The 13,183-nt window shown below is 35.2% G+C and overlaps 1 protein-coding gene across 5 annotated transcripts in view; it reads left to right on the forward strand.

The window, feature by feature from the left end:
• The window catches only part of LOC139980476 (nitric oxide synthase-like protein), a 269,723-nt gene that overhangs the window by 66,517 nt on the left and 190,023 nt on the right, over nucleotides 1–13,183 (forward strand). For all 5 annotated transcript variants that reach the window (XM_071992098.1, XM_071992100.1, XM_071992102.1 and 2 more), the window contains exon 2: nucleotides 1,273–1,310. The gene's annotated coding sequence lies outside the window, so the exon portion shown is untranslated. The remainder of the gene's footprint in view (nucleotides 1–1,272; nucleotides 1,311–13,183) is intronic.

Raw genomic sequence — 13,183 nt, forward strand, 5'->3', positions numbered from 1 at the left:
TGTAAGGAAATTTAGATTTGTCCCTCCATTTTCTCTAGTAAATATAATTCGATGATCACGGCTAATGAGAATAGACTCCATCTTGACTGTATACAAAGGCCCATGTCTGTATATATAAATATATATCATTACTGCATAGTCTAAGCATCTCCATGCACACGTATCAAATATGTGCAACTCCATGTAGATCGCGAAGTTTGTACATCTCAATACATACCTGCACAGTCTAAGAATCTCCATGCACATATCAAAATCTGTGCACCACCCTTCCAAAGTCTGTACATGCACCTCCATGTAGACCACCTGTCAAAAACTGCCCAAATCCACGTAGACCTGTCAAAGTCTGTACACCTCCATATAGACCTGTCAAAGTCTGTACACCTCCACGTACACCTGCTAAAGTCTGTACACCTCCATATAGACCTGTCAAAGTCTGTACAAATCCATCTAGACCTGTAAAAGTCTAGGCACATCTATGCAGACCTGTCAAAGTCTGTGCACAACCATGTAGACCTATCCATGTCTTACACCTGGATGCAAATCTGTTATGACTGCGCGCCTACATGTATATATATATATATATATATATATATATATATATATATATATATATATATATATATATATTATATATATATATATATATATATATATATATATATATATATATATATATATATAACCATGGGACGTTACACGTGCACGAAGACCCCCTCCCCTTCCCCTTCCAATGATGTAGACCTGCAAGCAGACATGTGCATTTATATGCACCTCAAAGCAGAACTGACCATAAATGCATATTTGTATGCAGCACATCCTATGGCATTTTCCCTCAATATACATATCTACCATGAGTATATTATATATATTTTATATATATAACATTTAGGTACCCATTGTTGTACACGTGCAGACCTTTCAAGTGATGTACGCCTGCACAAGGATTTACTGATAGTATGTATGTTTGCAGAGTGCAGACATACCTATATGGATGTATCTTAATGATGAATGGGTACACACCTGCTTGCGCGTGGTATCGATGACAAGCGTTAATTCCACGAAGACTTGTCCATGAAAATAATCATCCCGTGCAAGGTTATAGTCGTTTATGGTTACATTTGTAACATGATTTTGCTCGGTGAATATTATTGCGAACTGAACTGGCAGCATCTCACAAATTTAAATATTTCAATGTATGTATCCTTTACATAAATATTTATTTGTGATTATTCTGTCATTTGCTGTTCAGGTTTCTCTTTGTTTTCTTTACAGGATTTCGTCATAACCAGATACTGACTATAGTCCATGGGGTGAGTGTACGTTTAAAATTGTACTTTTAATTGTTATATTTAACGTTCATATATCCCGTACTTATGCGTGGATGCTATAAATTGGATCTTTGATAAAAAAAATATAAAACAGTAAAGGTAACGATACTGTGCGCAACAAAATAACGACAGGTGCCACGCTTTGAATATGTGTGGGCATCGGAACCACTAAACGTTTTATTTCCTATGCTTTTTTCTAGGAATTTTAGTATTTATGAAGTGAATTTAAGATGATGGTGGTATATATATATATATATATATATATATATATATATATATATATATATATATATATATATATTGGGCCAAATTTAGTTAATTGGTGGTAGTTTCCCTCCCGTCCCCCTCCCGTCCCCTTGTCTTCCTCCGTCTCCTTCCCTCCTCTCCCTACCTCTCCCTTTGTTGGTATTGATGTATCTGGTCTAGTTATACCAAGAATCGAGAAGAAGTCACTGCTTTTCTATTTATTTTTAACAATTCAAGAAATCTCGAATCTTGAATATACCTATTATACATACTCTCATCGGACTTGCAAACTTGCTCTGTACATAAAACGTTGGTTACAAATACTCATAACCATTTCCAGCTCATACAACCAAAAATCACAGGATACTATATGAAATACTCGACATATCCCATAATTTAGACATTTATACCCAAGGTGCATTTCATTTAATTTCCTATGAGAAAATTATTATTTCCATATCAAGATTTTAAAAATTCCAAGTAGAATATAAATATTTCGTTTTAATTTTCAGCCGTGAGAGGTTCTTTGTTTTTAGTACGTATATATATATATATTTTATACTTATTCTTTTGTTTTCCGGCGTCGCATATGTTTCTTGAACTTATGCCCTGAATTATGGCGGAGTATACATTGCGCGGGAAATTGCATCCCTAAACTGCCTACCGAATCAAAAGTTTCGTAGGATGTCCACAGGATAAGAAAAAAAAAACCTGTAAAAAAAAATCAGAGGTTCTGGTTCATCGACCCCTGGAGAGTAGAATTGGTTGTAATTTTATGCAATTATGTCGTGAATTCAAAACATGTGTATAGTTGAATAGACGAAAAGGCAGAATAAAGTGCAGGACGATAGATAATTATTAGGAGTGGTATTAGACACATACCCCCTCATACAGACATCTGCAATCCGTCCCAATAACAAACGATATGACGTCATCTTTATGCAAATACGGTTATCATCTGGTTTAATACAGAATTGATTTCACCATGATTCAAGTTGAAAAGTATATATATATATATATATATATATATATATATATATATATATATATCATAGTAATATATATATAAAAAAGTGTGCAATTTCTTTTATTCATGTTTTGAAGAAGAAGGAAACAAACTATTTCGCTCAAATGATATTGTTGACTTCGCTGAACCTTGCTTACAATGTGGTCATTCTGTTAACAAACAACAACATTGTTAATACAAACGGTTATTATGCAGAAACCCCTGTAATAATGATGTGATGAACTGTGTTATCAAACTAAAGGTGTTAATGTGTGACGACAACATCGTTGTGTCTCCAGTAGACAGAAAATACGGTATTTCAACCGGTTGTGACTATTTAAATAAATCTTGACGAATGGTGGCAGTAGTTAGTTGTGCATTCCAATTTGGACTTATACGCCCTTAAGGCAATGAAGTCACTACATCAACCACCATTCATCATGCGGTCCCGATTACGTGCGAACGCGAAATTGTACGCAAAAAGTTGTGTCGTTGTATATAGACCTTTTGCATAGTGTAAACGTTTTGTTAAATTTAATTATTACGTTATCATATACATAGGACTACCCTTATTAAATTAATAATTGTATATCATTAAACAATACTCCAACATAATGTGACTTAATAACTTTTTTTTTTTTTTAACATTCGCACTGGCACACCTATAGCAACCGTCAGAAATTTAGAAAGCTTGCATTGCACAAATGTTTTATGTAATGGTACATGCCATTATAAATGTACTCAAAGGAAGTATTGTATACACAGCAAGGGCGTAGGAACCGCGGGGGGCTGGGGGCGCCAGCCCCCCAGTGAAAAATATGGGGGCGGAAGTATCATTCCGCCCCCCGCTCCGCAAGTCAAAAAACCCCCTTTTCATTTCCAAATGAGAAAAAAATCTCATTTGGAGCACCAAATTGCATTTAAGGCCAGGTGAAAATGCAAAATTCTTTACAAATTGGAGTGAGAGTTGAAGTGTGCTATATTGCACCAAATTGCATCTGAGGCCACCTGGAAATGCAAAAAAAATCCAAAGGGGAGGGGGACACCCCCTCCCCTTAGACCCCTCCCCCAGGCCGGCCATCAGTCTTCAGCCCCCCCCCCACTCAAAAGTACCTTCCTACGCCACTGATACACAATGAATTATTCCGTTCAACTTACAGATGCAGACTTCTTCTCACAGTAAGAGTCTACTTTTGCGCAAGCGTATAGGCATGTAACAATTGTGCACGATATTTCTTTCAATTCGTCCTGAACAATAAGTTTTCACCGCCGCCATTTTTACTGTTTGTACCACATTCTGTCGAATAGACTGAATCTTTGAACGCCGTTTCTGCATGCATTGTAATGGAATTGATAAGCTCCAAAACATTTTTTAGAGTGATAGATATCTGCATGAGTAAAACGTATGGCTTATAATTATTGTTAAAATATGTATGTACATGGATGCGAGTTAAACTTCTCCTGTGCTAATGAGGCCATTTGTTTGAAAATGTCTGGAATCAAAGCCAAGGGTTTCTCTTTGTTGGTGCCCCAAACCATAAATCTCTTCCGTTTCTCGATAATCATTTCACAAGTTAACCGATTTGAAACTGTCACTATTACTTCAATACCACCCCTCCCCCCCCCCCGCAGTCATTAGCTCTGGGTATTATAAATCATATGAAAGAAAGAAAGGGGGGAACCCGCCTCTGAGCTCAGAAATCTAAAAGACTATTAATAAAATTGTGGCGTCACACAGTAGCAGAAATAATTCCTACAAAGATGGGTAACAAAATTCATGTCTGCGCTGCTGGTAAAGTGTTTTCAACCATGTTGTCAAACTTTCTGGCAAGCAAGATGATAATCACTACATGCCAAGCAGTTCCAATTGGCTAGGTTTGATGTAGACAAAATTCTACACAACTTAGTGCCTATCGTATCAGTCTATGTTTGCATTAGTATAGTACGCCTATATTCCCGTTGAAGCCTCAACCCGTTGTTGCCATACTGTACAGTGTTGAACCGCTGCGAACACGCGTTTTATTCATAACTATATTTATAGATTCCATATCCGGCGGTTATTAGAAAAATGAAATATTTGGATGGCGTTCACATGCAAGTACTCTCTATGCCACACACTTCCTCTACCTATAAAACACGTGGAACACACTTGCGGGTAATCATTTCTTACCCCCCCCCTCCCCAACCCCTCCCAAGAAAGAAAGAACGAAAACATCTCATGCCTGTAAAAAGAGAATAAAAAGAAAAGAAAAGCATTTTGTCGAAATAAGGTAAAGGTAAATGGTAAGTGATAATTTCAACTTTACAAGGGACTGAGACACTTTTTTGTTTAAACAAAAACCACTACACATATATAAGTGTATGTATGTAGGTGTGTGTGTGTGTAATTGTGTATATATATGTTTAATGCATATGTGTATATACAAATGTTTACGAGTTTTAATGTAAATGGGCATTAGTGGGGATATTAATATCAATGTAAATTTATGTATGTCAAGGAGGTCAGAATTGGCATGCAGTTATAGGTTGAACTTGTTCCACAATCATGATTTTATTAGGGGGAGGGGGGAAGGGGTGGTAAGGGACCATACTAGAAAATCTTATTCTTATTCTGGTTCCTCTACCATCACATTATCTGTTTTGTTAATCCTACAACAGCGTCAGTCTGAGCAAACGATCCAGACCATGTCTTATCTATGCACGTTAGTAATGTAGTATCTTGTGAAATGGTAGAAATAAATAAGTGAAAGTTATTAAACTAAAAAAATTGCAATTGGACGCCACTATAGCTGACGACATATTGATTATTGGTCTCCGTGATAGAATGAACGGGGTGGTGTAAAAGCGATCTCTTGATATATAAAGTGACATATCTGTGTCCAATTTTCTTGGCCCGGACGGCCTTGCATGCATTACGATAATTTTCAATCTGTTATAAAAAAAGTCAGCTATATACACTCCTTTAATAACCTCTATTTACGTGTCAAAACATTATGTGATGTAACTATAGGCTAAACAATGTACAGTTGGGGAAAAATATCGCTAATACAGAGAAAGTTTTATAAAAGAATTACAGTACAGATAACCCTGCATTCGTTTGCAGCCTTCAGCTTTAAAGTACAAGAATAAGTTCATAAACAGCTCAGTTTTTTTATGCCTTTTACGCGTTCCATATCATCTATTAGATTACGTGGCCGCCGGGATACGGAGGTGACAACGAGTTACAAGCCTAAGGGGGGCATGTGTTTAGATTCCTGCTTCAGCAATCTGAGGTTTATTTTAAGGCGTTGATTGTAAATTAAGGGACGATTTTCACCACTGAGCAGTCTGGGCCTTGGGCTAAAAAGATGGTGCTAATGAAAAAAAAAAAAATGGCCGTGGATATTAAAAGTTAAATTTTAAAAATGATAGAGGTTAAGAACTGTTTCTAGTTGTATGATGCAGTATTGTATAGTACATATTTCTAGTTTATATCTGTATACGAGATCATAATAAAAAATTGTTTGCATGGAAACGCTAAATATGAAGGTCTATATATGTATATACGGTATGTATTAATGAACGGAAACACACATTTAGCTAGCTACGATTAACCTTTATAACAGCATGTTAGTCTACGTATTATAGAGTTATAACAGAGGCTGTATTTTTTTATGTGCAATGAATGCTTCCGTAATAACCCGATAATGCATTTTGAATATTATTGTAGGCATATATGCAACATTCAACCACAAGGTGATAACACTGAAAACCAACACTGCGCAGCTTAAACCAGCTGGCTTGCGTTTCGTATCAGAATTATATCACGAATAGTTTATATATGCATTATATTATCACAGTGCAATGATGTTCTGTACAAACGCCATCACATTTTTGTTTCACTCCAGAGGTGGACGTATGTAGTGATTATTTAACAGTCTTTGTTATATGACCATGTAACTTTCAGCCATTTTTTTCTCATGGAATTAAGATTTAGGTTAGAACTTTAGGTAAAGCTAATAGTATGGATGCGTTGTATGTTAACTTGATGTATAAGGAAGGGAAGCCACTCTTTGGTAAATGAGTGAAATTATCAGTCCTCAAAATGTTGATCATACAGGAAATTCTCCCAAAGAGTAAATTATCACTATTATTGGAATTAAGCATGTAGTTGTAAAAGTGATTGGAATATTTATGTGCATATACTGTCTCACTTAGACTAAACGTGTTATAGGTTAAGACCGCGTTAGGTTTCCGTAGTAATATTATATAGATAGATCTTCTGAGTTTCTGGCATCTCTCTAGTAGCTATATATATATGTTGACAAATGATTAGCTCGTTCTTCCTACAAATAGTTATTGAGAAGTTTCATTTGCCAGCATTATTACAATATTACAATAATTTTCAAGTTAATTCTGTAATCATTGCCGTAAAATAAAAACAATTTAAATAACAAAAGACGTTGTTGTCATGGTCAACAATGCGCGTGTAATTTAGTATATGCGATCTGCTGAAGATGACCATATACTGGCATGTTGCGTAGACCAATTATACGTTACGTACATCAGCTATTGAAATTAAAAAAAAATATATAATCTCAAAGTTATATGCAGTAATTCGATATTATAAACATATTCAAGCTCAGACATATGACAAAATATTGTCTTTCAACCTGCATGACAGTTTAATTTTTCTTTGGTTTTGTTGAAATGAAACGTTTTGCCGATTATAAAGAAACCCCCCTCGACCCATGGAGGGCCCTGAACCCCGCGACTGTCCCTTCCGGGTTCCTCATCGGCTCTTCTATTATTTCATGCACTCTCCATATCATTTCTGTCTTGTCAAACATTATTAATGATATGTCTTTGTATCGTCTTCTCGTCACGCAAATATAATCCATATCGCTTTCTCCACTTCACCTTGGCAAGAAAAGTCTTTCCATTTTAACAAAATGCCACCAGGAGGAGAGGGTAACGTTTTCCGTTTATTAGCAATGTCTCTATAACCGGCAAGTTTTGCCCTTCAGATTTGGAGTGTTTAGGGCAGCCATCCATCATGATATAGTAGGTTGTCAATTTTACCAGAAACGGGCTCTTTCCCCAAACCAGTACTATACAGGAAAAGAAGATGCCCATTACCCGAGTCTACCTTTTTTTTTACTTTTTTTGCTTGCAGTAGGTATCGTTGTCACTCCCGATGATTTACAGTTTTCAAGATGTCTCCATCTGTCCAAGAACGAACCTCGTCACGTTAAAAGGATGCCTAAAATACAAAAAAAAAAGGAAGCCTTAAGTACTAGTCACTTTTATTTTAGGTATCACGGTGCAAATTTTTTTTATATCCTTACTCAGTATTCTCTTTTTTTTCTGTTTCATTTATTGTCCCTTTGCAATTTAAATCAATTCTCACCAATTACAAAACACTCCGTTGATACTAGCCTTCTTATCTTATTAATTGCGCATTATATGAAGCATTAAGAGAAGGCGTCATTCCTATATTGGACTAAATCAATAGGTCTATACTGAAATCTTTCTTTTCAACTATATTTGTCCCCCTAGAGAATCTTGTTTTCAGAGTCATGCTCTATTAGTCAAATGTCACTTGCATGTATTGTTAAACTTATATTAGTCTCCTGCAATTGATGTCCAATGAAGTGAAGCTACCATGGAGCTCCATGTTGTAGCAGACAAAGGTTCTGAAGTATCTGATAGATACAAAAGAGTACAACTGAACTGTAATATGCAGCATATGATTGCTTCCTTAGCCTAACGTTATAATGATATATACTTCATAAGCATAGGCCAACCATATTGCTCTGTATCTAGGTATTCTACACATTTTGTTGTCGAAACATAACAGGGCTATCAGCGTTTTGTTTTAGCACTTTTTTATAGACATATCTCACTTACCAAGATACAAATATGCACAAAAGGTAAATAGATCTTAAGTGAACCTATAGAAGAAGAATAAATGAATAATAATTTAATATTAATTAATTTTCATATTTATTATTTTCGCAATGAGAAATGAATTTAACATAACAGAAAGAAGAACCGGGCAATCAAAAATTAAAACCTTGCTACCTCATATTAATTTTTGTTGTATAAATAGTTCGGCAATTGTGAAAGTTCAAGTGCAAGAAATGTTAGCTAATTACGGTTCTCGTTGTCTTTAGGGAGGTTATCAACAGCTCGGAACGTATGTAGGTCATGGGCCTCATATTGAGGGTCAGTAAACTGGATGGTGTCCCTGTAGTATTGTGCTATACATGAGCTTTATCCTCGAATAGTTCAATTCGTGGTTCGTAGTAACATGTGTCGTCTGAGCCGTATTTGTTTACAAACATGGTCGACATCTGTCAGTATTTGTTTACAAAGATCTCGGCTTCAGCCATACGGCAATTTAAAAAGAGCAAATGATTTCACTACTTGATGCGTGAAAACCATTTTGTTTGTCCTCGGAAATTGACACCGTCCACAAAACACAAGGTTACACACAGAATAGTACGAGGGCTTATACCTCTCTCATATATGTTAAGAACTTATTTTGGTCTTGGGGTCGAAGAATTTTTAACTTACGACCGTTATTACCCAAGCTATATCACTCGACTGTTCGACAGATTGTGTCAGAAAGTTTAAACTAAGATGACAGTCGTTTGCAGCTATCTTCTGTTAAAAAGTTAAAATAGGTGGGTTGAATATCATGAAAACGGGTGATGGAAAGTACAACCTCATGCTATATTCCCCAGGACGTTAATTTTCTGTTCGTTAAGCGAAATGGAGCGCCAGTGAGCGGAAACATCTGTACAGGGTTAAAGGAACTGTATATATCGGATTCATGCTATACATATGATAATATACTGGTGTATGTGACAGATGGCTAATAAAAAATATAACATATATATAATATGATATATATAATATATAATATAATATATAAATATTATATATATAATATATTATATATATAAAATAAAATATATAAGTTAACAAGAGAAAGGCAATACTTTGTATTTGGAGAAATACAACGTTTGACTTAGACACGCGGTCACTGAAACTAGCTATGCTGTACAACAGTAACCAATGAAAAGAAAAAGTTCCTACATAAGTATTAAGTTTCGCTAAACTTACTTTCTTGAAACTCGTAATAAGTAACATGTTGCAGAGCATATAATCGGTAGACAAAACGACTATTTTCAGCTTTTTTTGTGGAAGAAAAAGATTGAATTTCTGTTACTCTGTATCTCCTGGAAAGATGGAAAAATAATGAGGCGAAGCTTTCGACACTTGTAGCTTACAATGCTTGAGAGAACAACTCGTCATACAAATTATGTTAAGATAGATTTTTATCTATCATGCATATGGAGTAGCGAAATATAATAGGAAACGTCTGGTGAAATAGGCTATAATATATGCATATATATATATTTATATAAATATATATATATTTATATTTAGAAATTAATAGAAATTGTAACTTTTTGCAAGAATTCGGTGATGTCGAATATGTGATTGTCATGTCAAATTAAAGAGGCTTATCCAGTTAGAAAAGAAATTTTAATAGACTTGGCTTGATGATCAACATGTACGTCACTTTCAATCTTAGTGTCCTTATTGTTGATATTAAAACGAATTACTTAAGTAGGACAAACCACGTGATTATATACCTGGGGGAATTTCCCATCTCCATTCCACAGACGTACAGTCAGCAATTTTGTTGCAATTTTGCTCATTTTGGTAAAGATTTTGTTTTCTTTAAAATTTACTTTTTTCGGACCTGAATAACCCAAAGAAAATATAAAATATAAAGAAGAGTAAAAAATATGGATCCCTTTAAACTTCGGTTCCGTCTGAAGTCGGTCAGGTGTTCCGCATAATTCCTTAAAGCATTGATTTTCATTCCGCAGAAAATAGCAGGGTATAATTGATTAAGGACAACTTTATGACAAATTTATTGATATTTAAGCTCTCATTTTCAGTTTCATCAAACAGTCTGCTAGTTAAAGATGAAGAGGAGAAAAACAATACCTTTATCGGTAATTATCTCCGTGACTTCGATTAGCTAAAAGCATGCCAGCACATGTGGAGGTTAGACCGGTAGTAGCAAAAAAAAAATTGGGTATGCCGCATTCAGGTAGTTGATTAATTGGTAGCAACAGGTTAGTGCGACTTATATGCCCGCCGTGTGATATATCATCTTCTGTCTTAGATATCGCTGCGTACAGACCGAAAAAGACAAAAAATAGAGAAGAAGAAGAGGCAGGGAAAAAGAAGGAATACGAAATAGAAGAAGGAGAAAAAAGATATAAAAGGATGTGATACTTTATAACTGGTATATCAAGGGTTAGCACTTTCCATAAGGGTGTATCGTTTCTTGTATTACGTGTGACGTTACCGAGCCAAATGTGCCACTAATGTGCCAATTGAAAGAACTCATCTACCAAAGATGAATAAGTTGGATGAGTGGTATAGTGGTATAATATAGTATAAAGCACATAGCATGATGAAGAAAGTTGTCTGCGACCCGCGAGAAGGTTTTCTAACCCTATTAGAGAGCGGCTTGCTAAACCAAAACCCTTTAATAACGGAGCAATCATAAATCGACTGAAACAATCAATTCAATCAATGATCGGAAGGAAAACATGACATTTGTTCCCTCTTTTTTTTTAATTTTTTTTTTTAGGGTCAACGGTACTTTTGATAGTATAAATATTTCTTAACATAACTGGTAATGGGTTTTGTGCTTCATTTTATTTTTTTAAGTATTACACTTGTTTTGTATAATCGCTGAAAGTGGAAAACAAAATGTGCTAACAAAACAGATTTTAAGCAGAATGGTGACCAAACATCCACAGTCGCTTTCAGGTCAGTTCAGTTCAGTTTTGTATTTTTCATTTTAGCCAGACACATTGTACCCATACCAGCGGCGTTACAAGAAGTCTCCAATAATATATAAGGAGTATTGGGCCTACAGCAAAGCGTAGAACAAGTTTGTTGCCTCATACATATTCATAACATTGATAGGAGCACACGTATCTCAATACGCAGTTTAATGTGTACATCAATCATACACTGACGAGGGTACACGTATACATGAAATATCAAACTAAAAACGAGAAAAAATCACTTTGAGGGATTATCAAAAGTACCAAACGTAAAATAAAACAATAAAAAATGGAAAGAGTTTTACTCATTTTAAATGAAATTTGACAAATTATCCATCCGCTTGTCCTCCGCGATACATTTCAGAGGTTATCAATATGGACAAGCCGACCTCTGACGTCAGAGACCGTCATCTGACGTAACTTCATCCGAAATGGCTTGGAAGATTCAAACGGCAAAATAAAAGGAGTTACTTGTAAGTTATTAAGTTTCAATAATATATTTTATGTCGGCAAGGTTTGATAAAGCACGGGCGACAACTGTCGCTGTGTCAGTGTTTCGGAAACGATCGTGTTGTGACGTAACAAATTCGTCTGCTTGAGCCCCCCAAAAAAAGAGTAAGAAAAAAAGGCACACCGTCGATGTCTGTGAATTGTATAACGTTGTACAACAAATACATACGGGTTCTTTTAATAAATACAGTAACTTAAAATCCTATATGCGCATATATAGCTATATGCTATGCACATATGGCTGTGTTGCTATATATACACATAGTTTAAGGGTATAACATTTACAGAGCTTAAGTGTAAATACAATAATGCCTCGAGCATAGAGAATGGATGGATCACTTAAAACAGTGAGAAATTCTACTTGAAAAGAGCAAAATTATTTCTTTCCGTATAACTTTTTTGTCAGTATTCTTAAATCTACGCTATACCATGTGATCACGTTGAGACAAAAACAAAAAGCCTGTTGGTTCTATACAGTTAATGTGACTTCCCTTATAGATTTGAAGGGAGGTTGTTATACGAAAGATGTTATTTCTAATAGTGTATATATATATTGATTAATATGCCTATACCGTTCTTCGTGTGCATAATTCAAAATGCATCGGTGTATAGAAGACAGATTATGAGGGAAGGGCAGTTTGTGACCTTGGAAGAGGGAAGGAGGAGAGAAGGGGTGGGGGAGGGGGGAAGGAAGGAAGGAAAGGAGGGAGGGGTATAAGAATGAGAACGCAATATTTGGTCTTCGTGATCCAGTTAGATATCATCGATATCAAACAAAGTGACATAGATTATTATATTTTTAACTTACTGCTTCAGTTATAATTACAATGTTATGTTGTATAACTCTGTCTGGATTCAGTGATAACTTAGACTGCCTCGTTTATGCAGTTATTCGGTTAATTTCTGATTACTAAGGTAACATGGGTTAACTTGTTTCTCGTTAATAATGATGACCCGTTGTTCTGAATTTTGGTTGAAATAAAGCCACGTAAAATGACTTAAAGGAGCCCTACAGCGTTTACTGATGATAAATACAAGCAGAGTTTTGAAATTATAATTTATTTTAAGATAGAAAATTGTAATCAACATACAACCTTATGTTCTTTTGCTTTTCTTTCTTTTGCGTTATATATTTATACAGGCCAATAGTATCAACATAATTATGTTGTTATACCGTTTAATTTCTTAGTTTTTTTCAAGATCGGATATACTGTAGTGGCGAATCTAGG

Source organism: Apostichopus japonicus, chromosome 15 (genome assembly GCF_037975245.1).
Source record: "Apostichopus japonicus isolate 1M-3 chromosome 15, ASM3797524v1, whole genome shotgun sequence".
NCBI classification, from domain to species: Eukaryota; Metazoa; Echinodermata; class Holothuroidea; order Aspidochirotida; family Stichopodidae; genus Apostichopus; species Apostichopus japonicus.